The 17,686-nt window shown below is 36.4% G+C and overlaps 1 long non-coding RNA gene across 2 annotated transcripts in view; it reads left to right on the forward strand.

Moving 5' to 3' along the window:
- Positions 1 to 1,664: 1,664 nt before the first annotated feature.
- LOC132538724 (uncharacterized) overlaps positions 1,665 to 17,686 on the forward strand; it is a 233,778-nt gene continuing 217,756 nt past the window's right edge. For both annotated transcript variants that reach the window (XR_009550080.1, XR_009550081.1), the window contains exon 1: positions 1,665 to 1,989. This is a non-coding gene — a long non-coding RNA (uncharacterized LOC132538724). The remainder of the gene's footprint in view (positions 1,990 to 17,686) is intronic.

Genomic DNA, 17,686 nt, shown 5'->3' on the forward strand with positions numbered 1-17,686 from the left:
AACTTATCAAACAGGATATATTTAATTAGTCATAATTATTAATGTTTTGTGGATCTGTGGATAAGAAGAAATTTAACTTCCTAGAATGCTGATATGGTGTAGTTGCTCTGCACATGGGCTCTGAGGTAGAAATATAATTTCTTATTGTACCAACTTCACATATAAATGGAATAATAGAAAGAATAACAAAAAATATCATATGTTGAATATTTCTCTTGTGCCTGAAATCTTACCTATTATGTTATCCTCATTAATATAAACCAAGTGATTCATTTGAAGCTAGACACCCAGCATTTACTCATCTGTATTAAGGCATTTATGATTACCTGGGGAGATTACTATATCTGGCGCTGAAACACCTCTGTATAGTTCTTGTGATTAAAGTATGGAGCAGTTTCTCTTGGGCATACCTTTTCCTAAAATTATGATTGAATAAATGTCTATATCTTAAAGAAAATATTAAATTTTATATGTTTGTATCTTAATTATAATGAGGTGGCAACTAATATTCTGATAATTCTTTATTTTATTTTTGAAATATTTCTCCAGAAGATATTTAACAGTTTCAAAAAATGTGGTTCACTGGACATTTGGAAGTCTACAAGTATTCCAGATATCTTAAAACATATGAATAAAATCATCAATTTTATTCGTTAGCTAGCATTTTAGTTAATATGTCAAAATTAAAGCATTTGTTTAAAAAAATAAATACCTGCAATCAACCCTCAAACTGCATTGCATCCCACTTGATTATAGGTAGTTAGCTCATATTCAATATAACTAATAATAAAATTTTGGTGCAATGGCCTTTTCCCCAAGAGAATTGTATTGGTAACTCTGAGTATGAGATTATAAGCAGGAAATTGTTTGGGGGGGTTAATATGTATATTCCCAAAAATAGAAGTATAAAATAGTGTTGGCATATATTCTTCTTAGATAGATAAGCCCAGGGGAAATAATGGTCATTACTACAGCAATAATAAAATGTTACAGAATAAATGTAGTTTTACCTTTTTCGGAAATTATCACTTGCATTTATGTACCTATTTAGGGACTCTGAGATAAGAGACTCAATGCTGAGATGTGTGGCATCGCTTCCTGCTTGGTTTGACCACACAATTTTGCATCTTTTGAGTAATAAATTTATAAACCTAACCTAACCTGAGGGGCTTGAATCCAACTATTCTCTAGAATCTACCATGACTTTCCTGTACTAAATAAAGTAGTTGTTGTTCCCTAAACTTAACATTTCTCACAAGTCTCCATGTTCTCAAATGCTCTTTCCATTGTTTTGGAAGATTTTCACAACAGTGTCTACTTGTAGGACTTATGCTCATATCATAAGACTGACTCCAATTGTCGCTTTTTCGGTGAATGTTGATCCTTCTCTGGAAGCAAGGGTGAAGTCATGACACCTTGCAAAGTTCAAGGAGGCCACTGAATAGAGAATAGGTTGTGGACAGAATAGATAACATAAAGGTCTGCAAAAGATTCTTGTCTGAGGTCTCAGGTTCAATTTGCACCACTATAAACCAGAATTAACTGGTAAACTGTTCAGTTTAGCTAGCTAGCTACCATTTACCTATCTTTCTCTCTGTATCTCTCTTGTTGAAATAATAAAGTATTTAAGAGAGAACAGGTGCAAGTTTGAAGTGAGGCAGGTCTCATTTGGATCTATAGCTCTATTACATATTGATTTTGGAATTTTGGGAAAGTCATTTAATCTCTCAATTATAGTTTCTCTTGGGATTATTAGTTTCTTCCCTGCCCCCAGGGGAGCTGGTATAAAAATCAAATGAACTAGTTTTATAAGACATATGTATTACAATGATGAGATAGCAACACGAATTCATCAGTTTTTTTTTCTTTTTATTTGTTTTGCCACCATTCCTCCACCACAGGTCTTGGAACCGGAACCTAAGTGGTAATTGGTCATCTTCTCATCTGCCTGCAAGCTGCTTCTCCTTTCAACTGTGACTGCAGTATTTGGTAGGTCTTGAGAAAATGTGTGAAATAGATAAGCCAGTGAGCTGAAAACTTAATACCTAATGTAAAAAAAATGAAATGATCCTTTAGTTAATTAAAAATTAATTAATTAATTAATTAATTGGATAAAGACAGAGAAATTGAGAGGGAAGGGGGATATGGGGAGGGAGAAACAAAGACACCTGCTTTACTACTCATGAAGCTTTCCCATTGTAGGTGGGACCAGAGACTTAAACCCAGGTCCTTGAACACTGTGGTCTGCATGTTTTACCTGGTGTGCCATCACCTAGTTCCTCTTTTATTGATTTTATTATCTAAAAATTAGTCTAACTAGAAAATAACAGTTATATAGTGGTTGTACATGGGATTTGCATGTGAGAGGTCCCCAGGTTTGGTCCCCAGCACCACCAATAATCAAAGAAATATGAACAATGCTGTCATCAGAAGGCGAGAGAGAGGGAGAGAGAGAGGGAGAGAGAGAGGGAGAGAGAGAGGGAGAGGGAGAGGGAGAGAGGGAGAGAGGGAGAGAGGGAGAGAGGGAGAGAGAGAGAGAGAGAGAGAGAGAGAGAGAGAGCTCACACATACAAACAATAAAAAGAAATTTGGGGCCAGTCAGTGGCACAACTGGTTAAGCACTCACATGATAGTGTGTAAGGATCCAGGTTCAAGCCCCTGGTCCCTACCTGCAAGGGGAAGCTTCACAAGTGGTGAAGCAGGGCTGCAGGTGTCTCTCTGTCTCTCTTCCTCTCTATCTCCCCCTCCCCTCTCAATTTCTCTCTGTCTCTATCCAATAATAAATAAGTAAATAAAACAGAAAAATTAAAAAAAAACTCCAGCTACAGTTTGTGCTCTTCTCACATAGTACCTGATTTTTTTCTTTCTTATTAAAAGTAGCTAAATATTCTCTTTCACTGTAGCTAAATTTTATGTAAATAAAAGAAGGCATTACAGGGCAGTATTAAAATCAAATGATGTTAATAAGAAATTTAATTAAGAAAAATTTAATTAAGAAAATAGAAGTTTAATCCTCACAATGAATATCTTAAAATATATTGAAACTACTATTTTGTGAAGCTCTTGCTTTATTCTCCTGAAGATCCTGTATTGATACATTTATTGCATCAATGCATTTATGATTGGGAAATGAGAAGTTCCAAGAATAGCCATCAGAATCTTTAAAAGATTTGAAAGTACAAGTGAATTGCACCAAAGTAAAGGACTCTGGGGTCGGGGGAGTGTTCAGATCCTGGAACATGATGGTGGAGGAGGACCTAGGGGGGTGATTAGAGTGTTATATGGAAAACTGAGAAATGTAACACATGTACCAACTACTGTTTTTTTTTATCGACTATAAACTATTAATTCCCCCAATAAGGGGTGGGGTGGGGAATACAAGTGAAAAAAAAAAAGGCAAGTCCAGGTAGTGTTTGTGAAGACTGTGTGTTAGTTCTTGTATTAATTTATGTTTTTCATTTTCATACCTGTTTAACATACATTTATTACAAATTAGTGCATATCAGTGGGTTTTTTGAATCTAAACCATTTAACATTAGAATATGTCATACATGAAAAGACATAGAAGATCTTTCTATTTAAATGTGTGAACAAGTTAGAGATCTTCAAAATTAGGGATTATCATAACTAGCATCTTATGAAGTACTATAAAGCTTGATTGGTTTTCAAGGGAATTAAACCATAAAGGATAATGTGACAAGCTAAAATCAATAATGATTTCTAAAAATAATTGTATGTAAATTATTTAAGTAAATACATTTAGATGTAATTTATTTTAAAAAATAGCTGGTCCTCAAAATTGCTTGACTTGTAAGTATATATTACAAGCATGAATTCTGTAGCAAAATTCTTGTTCTTTCAAATGTCCTTAACACTTCACATATGTTTTTTTCTATTGCTTTATTGGAGGAAGGGTTGTGGTTTACAGTATTGTTGTTGACACAGAGGTACAATCTCTCATCTCCCCTGTGATATGTGCCTGCAGAACACTCTTACTTCAGTGTTAGGTCCTTTTCCATCATCATGCACCAGGACCTACCAACCCCCCCTTCATCATATCCCTTCCTCTCCTTCCCCAGAGACCTTTGCTTGGGTGCAATATCACATTCATTGCAAGTTTTATTTTGTGCTTCCCCTTTCTGTCCTTGCTTCATAAGTTCCACCTGTGAGTGGGAATCTCTTTTTGATTTATATCACTTAACATGATTCCCTCAAGTTCCATCAAGATGAAGTAAAGGAAATGACTTGACCATTTTTAAGCAGCTGAATAGTATTCCACATCTTCTTTGCCTCATCTTGGATGGAACCTTCTAAGTCACCCACATATTAGGCATCTGGATTGTTTCTAAATTTGGAGTATTACAAATTATGCTGCTTCTGTGAACATAAGTTTACATAGATCTCTTCAGATAGGTGTGTTTGTTTTCTTTGACTAGATCCACAGAAGATTTACTGGGTCATAGAGTAGGCCTATTTTTAGCATCCAGATTACTTTCCACATGGGGTGGACAAATCTGCATTCCATTAGCACTATACAAGAGTTCTTCACTGCGCCCCCCTAGCCTCTTCAACAGTTGTTATTTCTGTCTTTTCTGATGTATGAAACTCTCACAGTTGTAAAGTGGTGTCTCATTGTTTTTATCTACTTTTTTCCAATTGTCAGTGACTCTGAGCATTTTTTTCATGTCTGTTGGCCCTCGGCCCTCAGAATCTCCTTTGGTGAAAATTCTGCCACAATTCTCTCCCCAGTTTTTAGTGAGATTTTTTTTAATTGCTGTGTCTAGTGGGCCTTTATATATTTTGATTTTCAGCCCTTGTCTAAAATTCAGCATGCAAAATCCTCTCCCACTCCATATGTGTTTCCCTGTTTTGGTGATGGTTCCTTTTCCTGTGCAGGCTTTTCAGTTTGGTGTAGTCCCATTGGTATATTTTTGTTTTAGTTTACCTTGCAATTGGACTTAAGTTATTGAAGATTGTGTATTGTTAAAAATGAGGTGCTATATTAAAAAATATCTAAACACAGCTAGCAAGAGAGCTCACTTAGATAGTATTCTTGATTTTCTTGAGTATGACTCTATCTGTCTCTATCTCCTCATCCCACCCCAGTCATTTTACTGGGGGAAATAATTGCTTATAGGACATTGGTACAGCTTCTTATCTTCACATGGTAAGTGTCTGCAGAACACTGCTACCACACACTCAGGTTTTTAGGGGTAACATTTTTGAAAATGCCTGTCATGTTTTTGTCAAATTGATTCTTCTGTTTCCTGATACTACCCACTACATTCCTATTGTACACCTTGTGCTATAAAACCTTATATAAACCCATTCTGAAACCTTAACACTCTTTATTCTCCAGGCCTAGGAAGTTAAAAATAGTCATAAAGTTCCATCTTTGATTCTTTAGCATTTGGGTGCAGATCCAAAACAGCCAGTGAAGTGTTGAACTCCTTCTACCGGAAAAGGTTCATTATCCTTTCTCAGGTACATGAACGTACAGAAATAGAAGATGTGAAAGTATGCATCCAAGTAACTCTTACGTGTGTAAAGGGTCATTAAATAAAATGAAGAATTGCAAAGCATCTGCTAATGCAAAATATTCAATCTCAGTTCTCAAAGAGTTTGTTGTAATATAAATAAACTGTATCAGTTCCAAATATAATTTATTTATCATAAGTGCCAAGGGAAAAGCACATATTGAAGGATTAGTCTTGGCTAGGAAACTGGGAGACATATTCATAGAGGGGATTTGTAAAATAATTATTCATGGAGGTGTTTAAATTAAAGTTATTCACAAAATCCTAAATGCAGGTCTGCCTAGAGACAGAGAAGATAATTAAGTTATGTATGTTTTTCTCTATAAATTATTAGGAAAGCATCTTAGAAATAAATTTAAATCCAGATCTTCTGATTTTGAATATGTTCTGCTTTTTACCCTGTTAAGATGCATACAGCTCTATCAAAGACTGACTTTCTGTTATGGGATGGAGAACATTACCTAATTTTATTTATATATTTTCTTTAATGTTCCCAATTCAAGTTATTAAAAATTTAAAGTGAAGATTAAAGGTGCTGTTGTATGATTCTCAGTATGAGTACATGAGTATGGCTGAATTCTGGTTACCTGGAATACATTCTGTGTCCCTCGGTTTCCTTTGCATTCTCATTAATCATATGAGCACCTTTGGTAACCAGTGTATAAATGGCAGTGAAGTGGATCCCTGTCCTCTTGCCTTTGACTAACATATAAATGTGGCAATGAACCCTTTTGAACTACTAGAGTCACACTGTAGTAATGGGGTAAAAGCAAGCAGAAAGAGCCTGAGTTCTGCCAATTATGTAAGCTGTACAGACTTTATATATTTTTCATTAGGATATGTAAAAATGTTGAATAAGATTGTCTGTAATGTTATAGACGCAGAACACATACCTTTCGAGTCTGTCTCCAAAGAAAATGGGCAGAAGCATTTCTGATCTTTGGTGTAAGTGGCTACTTACCAAAAGCTTCGAAGAGGGGAACTCTGGCTACTGCTAGCCAGCCTGAAGCAGAGAAGGATTGCAATACGTCAAGAAGGCTCCTTGCCTATGACTTGAGCTCTAAGTTGACTGAAAGCCTAGGAGGATTCTCACAGTCACTGTATTGTGTCAACAAATATTTCTGTACACTGAAACAACTATTAAATATGATTTTTAAGAGGCTGCCTTAGCAGGAGATAAAATTGTAGCCCCAAGCCATATCAACCAAACAGTAAGATCCAGTTCAGGATTAAAAATTAGATTAAGTGTGTTGCCTTCACACCAAAAACAATTGTTTCACTTAGCCTCAAGCTGCTACTATTAAATTGCTATGTAGGGTAGTAAAGGAACAGAGCCCAAAATTCAGTAAGTAAAAATCAGGGAAATCTTGGTTTTAAAGATCTTGCCAAAATAAGATATTTAGCTGGATCAACTTGCTCATAAAACTGATCAAAAGCAAATATATTGAGTCTATTACAATGTTGAAAGAATTATATAAACCTGCCTTCAAAAGCTGTAATAAGGTCCTGGTGGTGGCACACCTGGTTAAGTATACACATTTCCATATGTGAATACCCAGGTTCGAGTCCCCCCCCATTTGCTGGGGGGAAGCTTCATGAGTGGTGAAGCAAGTACTGCAGGTATCACTCTCTCTGTGTCTCTCTCTACCACCCCCTCCTCTCTCAAATACTCTCTGCCTATCAAATAAAGGGGGGAGGTATAACAATATTTAGATTTCTAAAGCAAACCTTGGATCCTAAACTTACACCATCAGAAGGTATCTGCAAAAGCTGTGTAGTCACTCTCCCCACTGCCCACTCAGCCCCCAAAACTATCCCCTATGGCTATACAGATATAGCCATAATGGAAATAGGCCCTGGACATCAATTACAAGAATTTATTCCAAGCCTAAAACCAGAGACCATAGAGAGGTAAAGGATGTGCAGTTTCTTGAACCCAGGGCAGGAAGTTAGATAATTTGATAATAACCACGGTTATATGATTGATTAATTTATTGATAGAAACAAAGATATCTGCATATTTCCTAGTCTTTCCTTTCTACAGGGGTGTTAATACAGGGATGCTATTTGGTCTATCTTATTATTACCTATGTTAAAATATAAGGGGAAACTGATAATGTGCTTTTAAATTTGTAGTTCCCTCTGTACTTTATAGAGACGAACACATCACTACAAATTTGTAACCAACTTAGAAAGAATTTGAGTATTGAATAGATAATATGACAGATAGCCAAGTGTCTTATCTATAATCTGTTCTCTGCTTTCTTTATAGTAATAGAATCCCAATCTTTAGGTAATAACTGGCTCTTCAGAATGAAATTGCACATCTTAGCTTCCTTGCAATTACTATACCAAAAGAATACTTGCAATTAAATGTGAGCACACATGAGATGGGACATACTTTAAGATATACTTTAAAAGCTTGCCCTTTTTCCTCTTTCCACTGGTTGGTGGACATTGCAGTGATCTTTGGCCATGAATATTAGGGCAACACGAAAGCCACAGAGAAACAATAAAAACCTCAATCCTTTCATGACTTTATGAAACAGAACCTTAGTAACAGTTTGGACTGTTCAAGTGTAAAAGAAATGAAACAGAGCCAAAATAGCCATCTTTTGTTCGTCTGCCTGCCGTTTAATAAAAAGCCATTACCTCATTTGTGCTAGGAAAGGAAAGCCTAGTAGAAAATAGGCATTGTACAATGCAGATGGGAGGGGGGCACCTTGTCCCAGATCTCCTATCCTCCACTGTCCTTCTAACCCCTTTTGAAAGGTTCCCAAGTTTCCTAATTTGAGCTACTCCGAGTCTGGGAGGCTTATCTCATGTAAATAGTTTTCCATTGTTTTCCAGATGGAGGTGGAGAAGTCAGTTTGGTAAAGGGCGCCTACTTAACCCTTTTCTGCATTAGTACAGAAACGGACATTTACGCTAAGAATTTCCTGCTAACTCAGACATTCAACACACCAGTTAAAATTGTATCTTTACTAATATAACTAGCTTAATTAAACATCCTACTAAAAGTGGCAGAAATCACTGGCAAGCTTATCAAAGAACAGAGACATCTCCTAATGAATTTAGCATTATTTTGTTTTGGAAGGCACCATTATTCTCGAATTAAAGTAAAATTAGGAAATTGAGTATACATAATCACATATCTCTCAGTTTACAAACTCATCTATATTAAAAATTATTACTTCAAAAGGGATATTTATTATAGGAATGTATAAATGTATATTACTGACCTTGATGAAAGAAAGACAATATTCTAATCTTGATTTCACATAACTTAAGGAACAAAGAACTCAAAAATATCTAGGAATGAAGGGCTGGTTCTTAAAGAGATGGAAATGCTTTGAGTAATTTCTTACTTTCTTGTTATGATTTTATTTAAACATTTTTTTATATTTATTCATTTGCTTTCCCTTTTTGTTGCCATTGTTTTTTTATTGTTGTAGTTATTATTGTTGTTACTGATGTTGTCTTTGTTAGATAGAAGAGAAAAATGAAAGGAGGAGGGGAAGACAGAAGGTGGGGGCGAAAGATAGACACCTGCAAACCTGCTTCCAGGCCTGTGAAGCGACTTCCCTGCACGTGGGGAGTCAGGGGTTCCAGCCTGGATCCTTACACCAGTCATTATGCTTTGTGCCAGCCACCTGCACTTAATCTGCTGTGCTCCCTATTTAAACATTTTATAGAGTGACTAATTTGGAAAATAAATAAGAGAGCTAGATTATTCTGAGGTCAGAAGACATATAAAATAGGGAAAATAAATAAGAGAGCTAGATTATTCTGAGGTCAGAAGACAAAAAATAGCAATAAAAAGTATAATATTTTGAATAAGCAGAGAGTCCTGAAGGTTATACTTTAAAATATTTGTTTTTTAAAATATTTATTTATTTATTCCCTTTTGTTGCCCTTTGTTGTTTTATTATTATAGTTATTACTGTTGTTGTTATTGATGTCATCATTGTTGGATAGGACAGAGAGAAATGGAGAGAGGAGGGGAAGACAGAGAGGGGGAGAGAAAGATAGACACCTGCAGACTTGCTTCACCACCTGTGAAGCAACTCCCCTGCAGGTGGGGAGCTGGGGCTGGAACCGGGATCCTAGCTGGTCCTTGGGCTTTGTGCCACCTGCGCTTAACCCGCTGCACTACTGCCCGACTCCCAAAATATTTGTTATTTATGAGGAAAAGAGAGAAAAAAACAAAAAGAGAGCGCACAGAGCATTATCCTGGCATGTGTAATGATGCTGGAGACTGAACTTGGTACCTCATGCTTTTACATCCAATGCTTTAGTCACTATGCCTACCTTCAAAGCTATCATATATGGGAAAATAGAACCATAAAATTTGTTGAATTCAAGATTAAGTACAGAGTCTCAAAGCTGTAGAAGTGAATGGGTAACCTATGAAGGTAAGATGTTAGATGATTAATCATATAAATCCAGAATAAGGGAGACCAAATAAGACAATATGGAAGTTGATTGGGGAAGTTGTTTTAGAAATTAACATGTGGATGATTTTGTTTTTCATTTTTAACAAGTCTGCATCTTCTGTGCCTTTAATGTCTTCTTCTCCTTCTTTCCTTTATTGGTGGCGTGGGGTTTAATGGCTTACAGTCAACAGTAAAATACAGTAGTTTGTACGTGTGTAACATTTCTCAGTTTTCCACATAACAATCTAACCCCCCACCTAAGGTCTCCTCTAACATCATATTCCAGAACCTGAACACTACCCCCCTCACTCACCCCAGAGTCCTTTACTTTGGTATAATACACCAACTCCAGCCCAAGTTCTTGTTTGTGTTTTCCTTCTGTTCTTAGTTTTCAATTTCTGTCTATGAGTGAGATAATCCCATATTCATTGTGGATGATTGTTAAAAGATGGTATAGATAATCTATGGCCATACCACCCTGAACACGCCTGAGCTCATCTGATCTCGGAAGATGGTATAGACAGATTAAAAAACCCTTAACAATAGCTCTTTTATATAACAGTATAGGAGCAATGATTTGGAATAGAAAAGTTTAAAATAAAGATGAGACACCCAGTAGAGAACATATGCTAGCATGCATGAAGACCCATACATCTAGTAGAGAACACATGCTAGCATGCATGAAGACCCATACATCTAGTAGAGAACACATGCTAGCATGCATGAAGACTTAAACTTTAAACTTTCTTCCCCACCTGTTTCATGAGCTTCTTGAGCAGTGGGACTGTTCTCTCTCTCTCTCCCTCCTTGTCTCCCTCCCTCCCTCCCTCTATTCTTCCTTTTCTTTCTGTCTTTATCAGAGAGAAGAAAGAGAAAGAGGGGACATAGGGAGTTCCCACCAGGAAAGGTAGAATCAACATTTAGGCACCAACCCCCAGTGATAAACCTGGTGAGGGCGGGGCAGAGGAGAGGAGAAGGTAATGACACAGGAATTCATTTCTAAATCTTATGATAACATGACTTTTAGACAAATGAGCAGCCTTCAATTAAGTTCATTTCAGGGAAAGCAATGTCGCTATACAGAAAGCTGAATTTTAGCTGAAACACAGAATTGGAGTCAATGCTCTGTGATGAGTTTTCTCATCATAATGGTCTGTGATGGAAACGTTTGGCCAGGGAGGAAGTTTGATTTCTATAAGAAGCATGAAAAATTATCTAGGAGAGAGTCTAGAGAGGGATGAGAGTGGACTGGATAGAAAAAACAAAACAAACAAAAAACCAAAACCAAAACAAACAGCAACAACAACAAAAACAGAATTGAAAACCTGCAGCTTTTCCTGGAAGATCTTAAGAAGTGTAACTAGAGAACCTTCCAAAAAATCCTTATCTCCAATTAGGTAAAGAGTAAATTCACCTCCAAGAGTCCCTTGGCAAGAATGAGTGACTTTACCTAGGGTAGGATACCAGATGTAAACAACATGAAAACTGTTCCTGATATTATTATAGAGTAAAATGATTTCTCACTGTAAAAAAAAATTAATTCTTTTCTACAAAAATAACCATCCCAGTGTCAGCTTTATAGTTGGTCTTAAATGTCAAAAATGCCTGGTCTATATCGTTTAGCTACCTGTTGCAGGGAAAAAGAAAAGCATTGCCTTCATGGAACACAACTCCCATGAGATCAGTAAAATCAATGAAAAGTCCAATGTCTATTTGTCAGTAAGGACATGTTAAGTTTGATGGGTCTTTGGGGACTGAAACACTAGTTATAGATTCTACAGAAAAATTAAGTGTAGATGCCAGAAATCTCAAGGGGTCTTTGAAGAGTGAAATGCAAAACATGGAGATAAATTTGGAGAACTTCTGGCATAGTCCTGGAATTCCAGAGGAAGAAGGAAATGTAATATAATGCAAAATAAAAAGAATAGAGAGAGAGAGGTTATTATCACTCCAGTGCAAAATAGAATAAGAAAAAAATATTCAAAACAGGACTTTACATTTTTGTAAATGGATACATGAGTGAAATTTGAAAGGAATATTTGGTACTTAGAAAAACCAAGGGAATTGGGCAGTAGCACAGTGGGTTAAGCGCAAATAGTGCAAAGCGCAAGGATGGCCATAAGGATCCTGGTTCCAGCCCCCGGCTCCCCACCTGCAGGGAGATCGCTTCACAAGTGGTGAAGCAGGTCTGCAGGTGTCTTATCTTTCTCTCCCCCTCTGTCTTCCCCTCTTCTCTCCATTTCTCTGTCCTATCCAACAATGATGACATCAATAACTAGAACAGGAAAAAAACAAGGGCAACAAAAGGTAATAAATAAATAAATAAACAAATATAACCAAAAAAAGAAAGAAAAAACAATCTTTAAATACTACTACCTTATGATAGCCAAATCTTTTGATGAATATTCATTTCAAAATTATTATAGTCTTGTTATTATTCAAACAAATAGATATTTAAACTTAGAAATCATTTTCATAGTTAATGTTTTTAGAAGTTTGACTCTACTTTAACCTATGTGCATGTGGTCTGACATTGATGTTCCTAGACCTCATTATCTTTTTTTTTTCTTTACAACCTCCCAGATCAGTTATACATTGCCATATACATGTACACACAGTGACTTCTCTTAGGATCCAGTGTGCCTTAGAGACCTCTCTTTTTTATTCACAGGTTATAAACTATAGCTCTCTTTTGTTGGAATTATTATAGAAAAACTATTACGTACTTGAAGTAAAAGACCAACTTCAAGGTAATTCTTTCGTCACATAAAATGAGCTCACCCTAGCAACTCTAAAGTATTAAGAAATTTAGCACAGTTTAAAAGTGGGTAACACAGTTTGAGTCCAGATTTTACTAGGCAATTTACAAACTGTGCAGTCAGGATGTTACAGTGTGTTGGTCACATCTTTCTGGAGGCAGGAATAGTTGTATTGCATACAGTTCTTTCAGATTTTCTAGCCATCTTTCTGTTATTGCAGAAGACATTCTTAAACCTACAATAATGGCATGCCTGTTTTTTTTGTTGTTGTTGTTCAAATACCTGGGTAACTCTAAACATGGAAAAAAATCCAATAAAAAAAAAAGATCCTGGAAAAAAATATTCAGTTTGTCATCACAGAAGTGGTAATTATAGCACCTAAGCTATGAAAATAAAGGACAGTAAGATTCCTGAGGCAAAGACTCAGGATTCACTAAAATGAGACCATTATAGGTAGAGAGAAGTAAAAGAACATGAGTATGCACTTAGTTTTGCTTAATTTTATAGGATGACCTAATTCCCAACATTGATTGGAAATCCTTGGAAGTAAAAACTAATGTCTTATTTACTTGTATTTACTGTCATGCTTGCAATTGTCTGACAATTATAATGAAAGAAATTGAGGGGGTCGGGCGGTGGCGCAGTGGGTTAAGCGCATGTGGCGCAAAGCGCAGGGACGGGCGTAAGGATCCCGGTTCTAGCCCCCGAGTCGCTTCACAGGCGGTGAAGCGGGTCTGCAGGTGTCTATCTTTCTCTCCCCTTCTCTGTCTTCCCCTCCTCTCTCCATTTCTCTCTGTCCTATCCAACAACGAATTGCATCAACAAGGGCAATAATAATAATAACCACAACGAAGCTACAACAAGGGCAACAAAAGGGGGGAAAAAAAAAGGCCTCCAGGAGCGGTGGATTCATGGTGCAGGCACCGAGCCCAGCAATAACCCTGGAAGAGGAAAAAAAAAAAAAAGAAATTGAAACAGTAGTCAAGGATCTCTCCAAAACAGAAGTCCAGGACAAGAGGGTTTTACTAATGAATTTTACAAAACCTTCATAAAGGTCCTTTTACCTATACTTTTCAAGTTCTTCTAAAAAATTGAAGTTACAGGAATACTCCCTAATACTTCCTCTGAAACCAACATCACTCCAATACCAAAAGGTGACAAAGATGCAACAGTAAAACTACAGACCCGTATATGCTTGATGAATATGGATGTCAAGGTTCTCAACAAAATCTTAAACCATGTTTGACCCCACATGAAAAAAAAAAAAAAAAGAAAACTTATGCTCTATAACCAAGTGGAATTTATCCCAAGGGTGCCAAGGATGGTTCAACATACATTAAAATGATCAATGTAATTCAACTTATCAGTAATAGATTCTGAAGAAAACCTTCAAGATTCAACATTCTTTTTTCATTAGACTAAAAGAGATTGGACTTGAAGGGACATATCTCAATCTAATTAAAACTATAGTCAATAAACCAATAGCCAACATCTCACTCAATGGTGAAAACAAACAAACAAAAAAGCTTTTGTTCTTAGATCAGGATCAAGGCAAAGCTGTCTACTATCACCACTACTGTTCAATAAAGTCTTAGAAATTCTCACCATAACAATTAGGCAAAAAGTAATAAAAGGAATTTGTATTGGAAGATAAGAAGTAAAGGTTTCACTATCTTTCTTTCTGTCTGTCTTTCTTTCTTTTTTTTTTTTTTTTTAGTTTTCACTATATTTCACTAAAAGGGGACTATGTTAGAAGTGAAGAAGTAAAGTTTAAACTGTTTACATATGTTATGTTAGTAGTATACATACAGAACCCTAAAGAATCCAATAGAAAATTCTCAGAAGTTACTAGAAAATGAAGTATGGTAGCAGGCTCTAAGAAATAAAGCAATGGAAATACAGACTGACCCCTCAGTGGACTATAATCTTTTGTAAGAAATTCAAGGACTCAGAATGGAGAAGGGAGGATTACTAAAGGGAGGTTGGGGACTTAAGTTCCAGTGTTGGAATAAGATGATAGTTTGGTTGGAAGTGAAATGTACTGTTGCCACCTATCTTGGGGAAATGTGGAAATGTACCCTTGTGACAACAGCAGTTCTGTAAATCAACTTTTCCTCAATAAAATGATATTGGAATTGGGGGGGAAAGGAATATTTCACTTTATACCTTAGTACAGCTGGCATTTATAGTGAACAATAATAAGATTATATTACTATGAAAAATAAAAAGAAACATAAAATGTTATTAGATATAGCATATCTGTGGCATTAGACTAAATAGTTTAAAATGCTCATCTTAAAAGTGAGACTAATGGCCAAAAGGAACATTTGAATTTAACTTGAAGTAGTGTAATTTTTCATTTTTATGGAATGAGCTCAGTTGAGAGCATTAAAAACTAAAAAAAATTAGATTAAAAGTAAATTGAAATTTAAGAGTTGTTTTAAAATAGAACTACCAACAGACAATTGTAGTTTTTAGAGTCTATAAATGGTTATAATACAGCAGAAGTCTTCTGGGAAGCTATAGGAAAAGTGTGAAAATATGTTATATAAACTATTATAATAGCTGACTACTACATAATAATTAAATAAATAACCAATAATTAAAAATAATTAATTTAAATGTACTTTTTATTTTTGTACCCATAACTCATGCTTGTTTTTTTGTTAGAATTATGCTTTCATTAGAAAATTTTGGTATCTTCTTTAATGTAGTTTTATTGCTATACGATTCATATACTATAGATTGACCCATTTAAAATATGTGATTCATTTGATCTTAACTACAGTCACAGGTTGTGCAACCACCACTACTAATTCTAGGATATTTTTATCAGCCTACAAGAAACACCCCTTATTAGAAGTCAGTGCCTTCCCCTACACTTGCTAGAAGTCACTAATCTGTTTTCCGTTCTATGGATTTACCTTATCTGGACATTCAAATAAGTAAAATCAGATTATGGAGAATTTCTATATCTAGCTTCTCTTATTTAGCATGTTATAGTATGTATCAGGATGTTGTTCCTTTATATAGCTATAATTTTCTTAATTAACTGATCGTATATGCAAGCAGCTAACCTCAATATAAAAGCAATTCATGAATTAATTTTTCTGTACACCCTTTCCAACATTTTCTCAAGACTTTTGGTATAAGCTATTCTCACTGGTAACTACTTATTGTAGTTTGGTTTACATTCCCTCAATATTAAGTGATGTTAAACATTCTTTCTTATGCCTGTTTGCCATATGTGTATCTTCTTTGGAGAAGGGTCTGCCCTTTTTTATGTTTATTTTTCTTTTTCAAAAAAACTTGTACTTTTTAAAATTTTTTCTTACAATTATTTATTTTTTGGATAGAGACAGCCAGAAATTGAGAGGGAAGTGGGGCATAGAGAAGAAAAAAGACATAGACACCTGCAGCACTGCTTCACCACTTGTGAAGCTTTCACCCTGCATGTGGGGCCTGGGGCTTGAACCTGGGTCCTTGAACATTGTAGCATGTGAGCTCAACCAGGTGTATCACCATCTGGCTCCAGCCCTTTTATTAATGGATTTATTTTAAAAAGGAGATATTAACAAAACCGTAGGTTAAGAGGGGTACAACTCCACACAATTCCCACCACCAGATCTCTATATCCCATCCACTCCTCTGATAGCTTTCCTATTCTTTATCCCTCTGGGAGTATGGACCCAAGGTCATTGTGGGATGCAGAAGGTGTAACGTCTGGCTTCTGTAATTGCTTTCCCGCTGAACATAGGCGTTGACTGGTGGATCCATACTCCTAGCTTGCCTTCTCTTTCCCTAGTAGGGTGGGGCTCTGGGAAGCAGACCTCCAGGACACATTGGTGGGGTCATCTATCCATGGAAGTCTGGTCGGCATCATGCTAGCATCTGGAACCTGGTAGCTAAAAAGAGAGTTAACATACAAAGCCAAACAAATTGTTGAGCAACCATGGACCTAAAGCCTGGAATAGTGCAGATGAAGTGTTGGGGGTTACTCACTGCAGACTATTGTGTGCTTTTGCTTTCAGGTATATATTTTGTCCTAGTTTATGGATACGTGTGAACATATGCTCTATCTCACGGGACCTGGTCTCTATCAAGGTTTTGGGACTTTGTTAGGAAGTGAACTGCCTGGAATGGAATTAGAGAATCCTATGAAAGGAAAGGTCTCACCTGAGTAATGAAGCTGAAGGGTTGTCATTGCACACCTGAAGTCTCTGGACACAGTCTGAAGTGAAGCATGCTGAGGTGGTACTTGTTGCGTTGATTAGGTTGTGATCAGCGGTGGATGCAATATTATTTGGTATGAATTGAGAGAAGCATGCAGGAAAGTGCACCCCACCCTAAGGTTCCAGGAGTGGGGGAAATATAGGCTCTACAGTGGAAATGTGAGGTTCCTGCTGTCTTTTTTTAAATTTTTTTAATATTTTATTTATTTTTATTTATTTATTCCCTTTTGTTGCCCTTGTTGTTTTATTGTTGTAGTTATTATTGTTGTTGTCGTTGTTGGATAGGACAGAGAGAAACGGAGAGAGGAGGGGAAGACAGAGAGGGGGAGAGAAAGATAGACACCTGCAGACCTGCTTCACCGCCTGTGAAGCGACTCCCCTGCAGGTGGGGAGCCGGGGTTTGAACCGGGATCCTTATGCCGGTCCTTGTACTTTGCGCCACCTGCGCTTAACCCGCTGCGCTACAGCCTGACTCCCTCTGCTGTCTTAAGGTTCAAGAAGACAATAGATAGTTATTGTTATAATCACATTATTTGGTAATTGGGCTAACTTTGAAAAGTCCCTTTGTTAGGATTTGCTGTATAATATCCAACATCACCATAATTTATGTCCTTTGACATTATTTGTACTAGCCCCTTTTTTAAACTATGTTTTTTGGTTTACTTCTAATCAAGTTCTATGAGTTGTTTACGTATTGGAATATTAACCCCTCGGCTGACATA

This window comes from Erinaceus europaeus, chromosome 5, assembly GCF_950295315.1.
Source record: "Erinaceus europaeus chromosome 5, mEriEur2.1, whole genome shotgun sequence".
NCBI lineage: Eukaryota > Metazoa > Chordata > Mammalia > Eulipotyphla > Erinaceidae > Erinaceus > Erinaceus europaeus.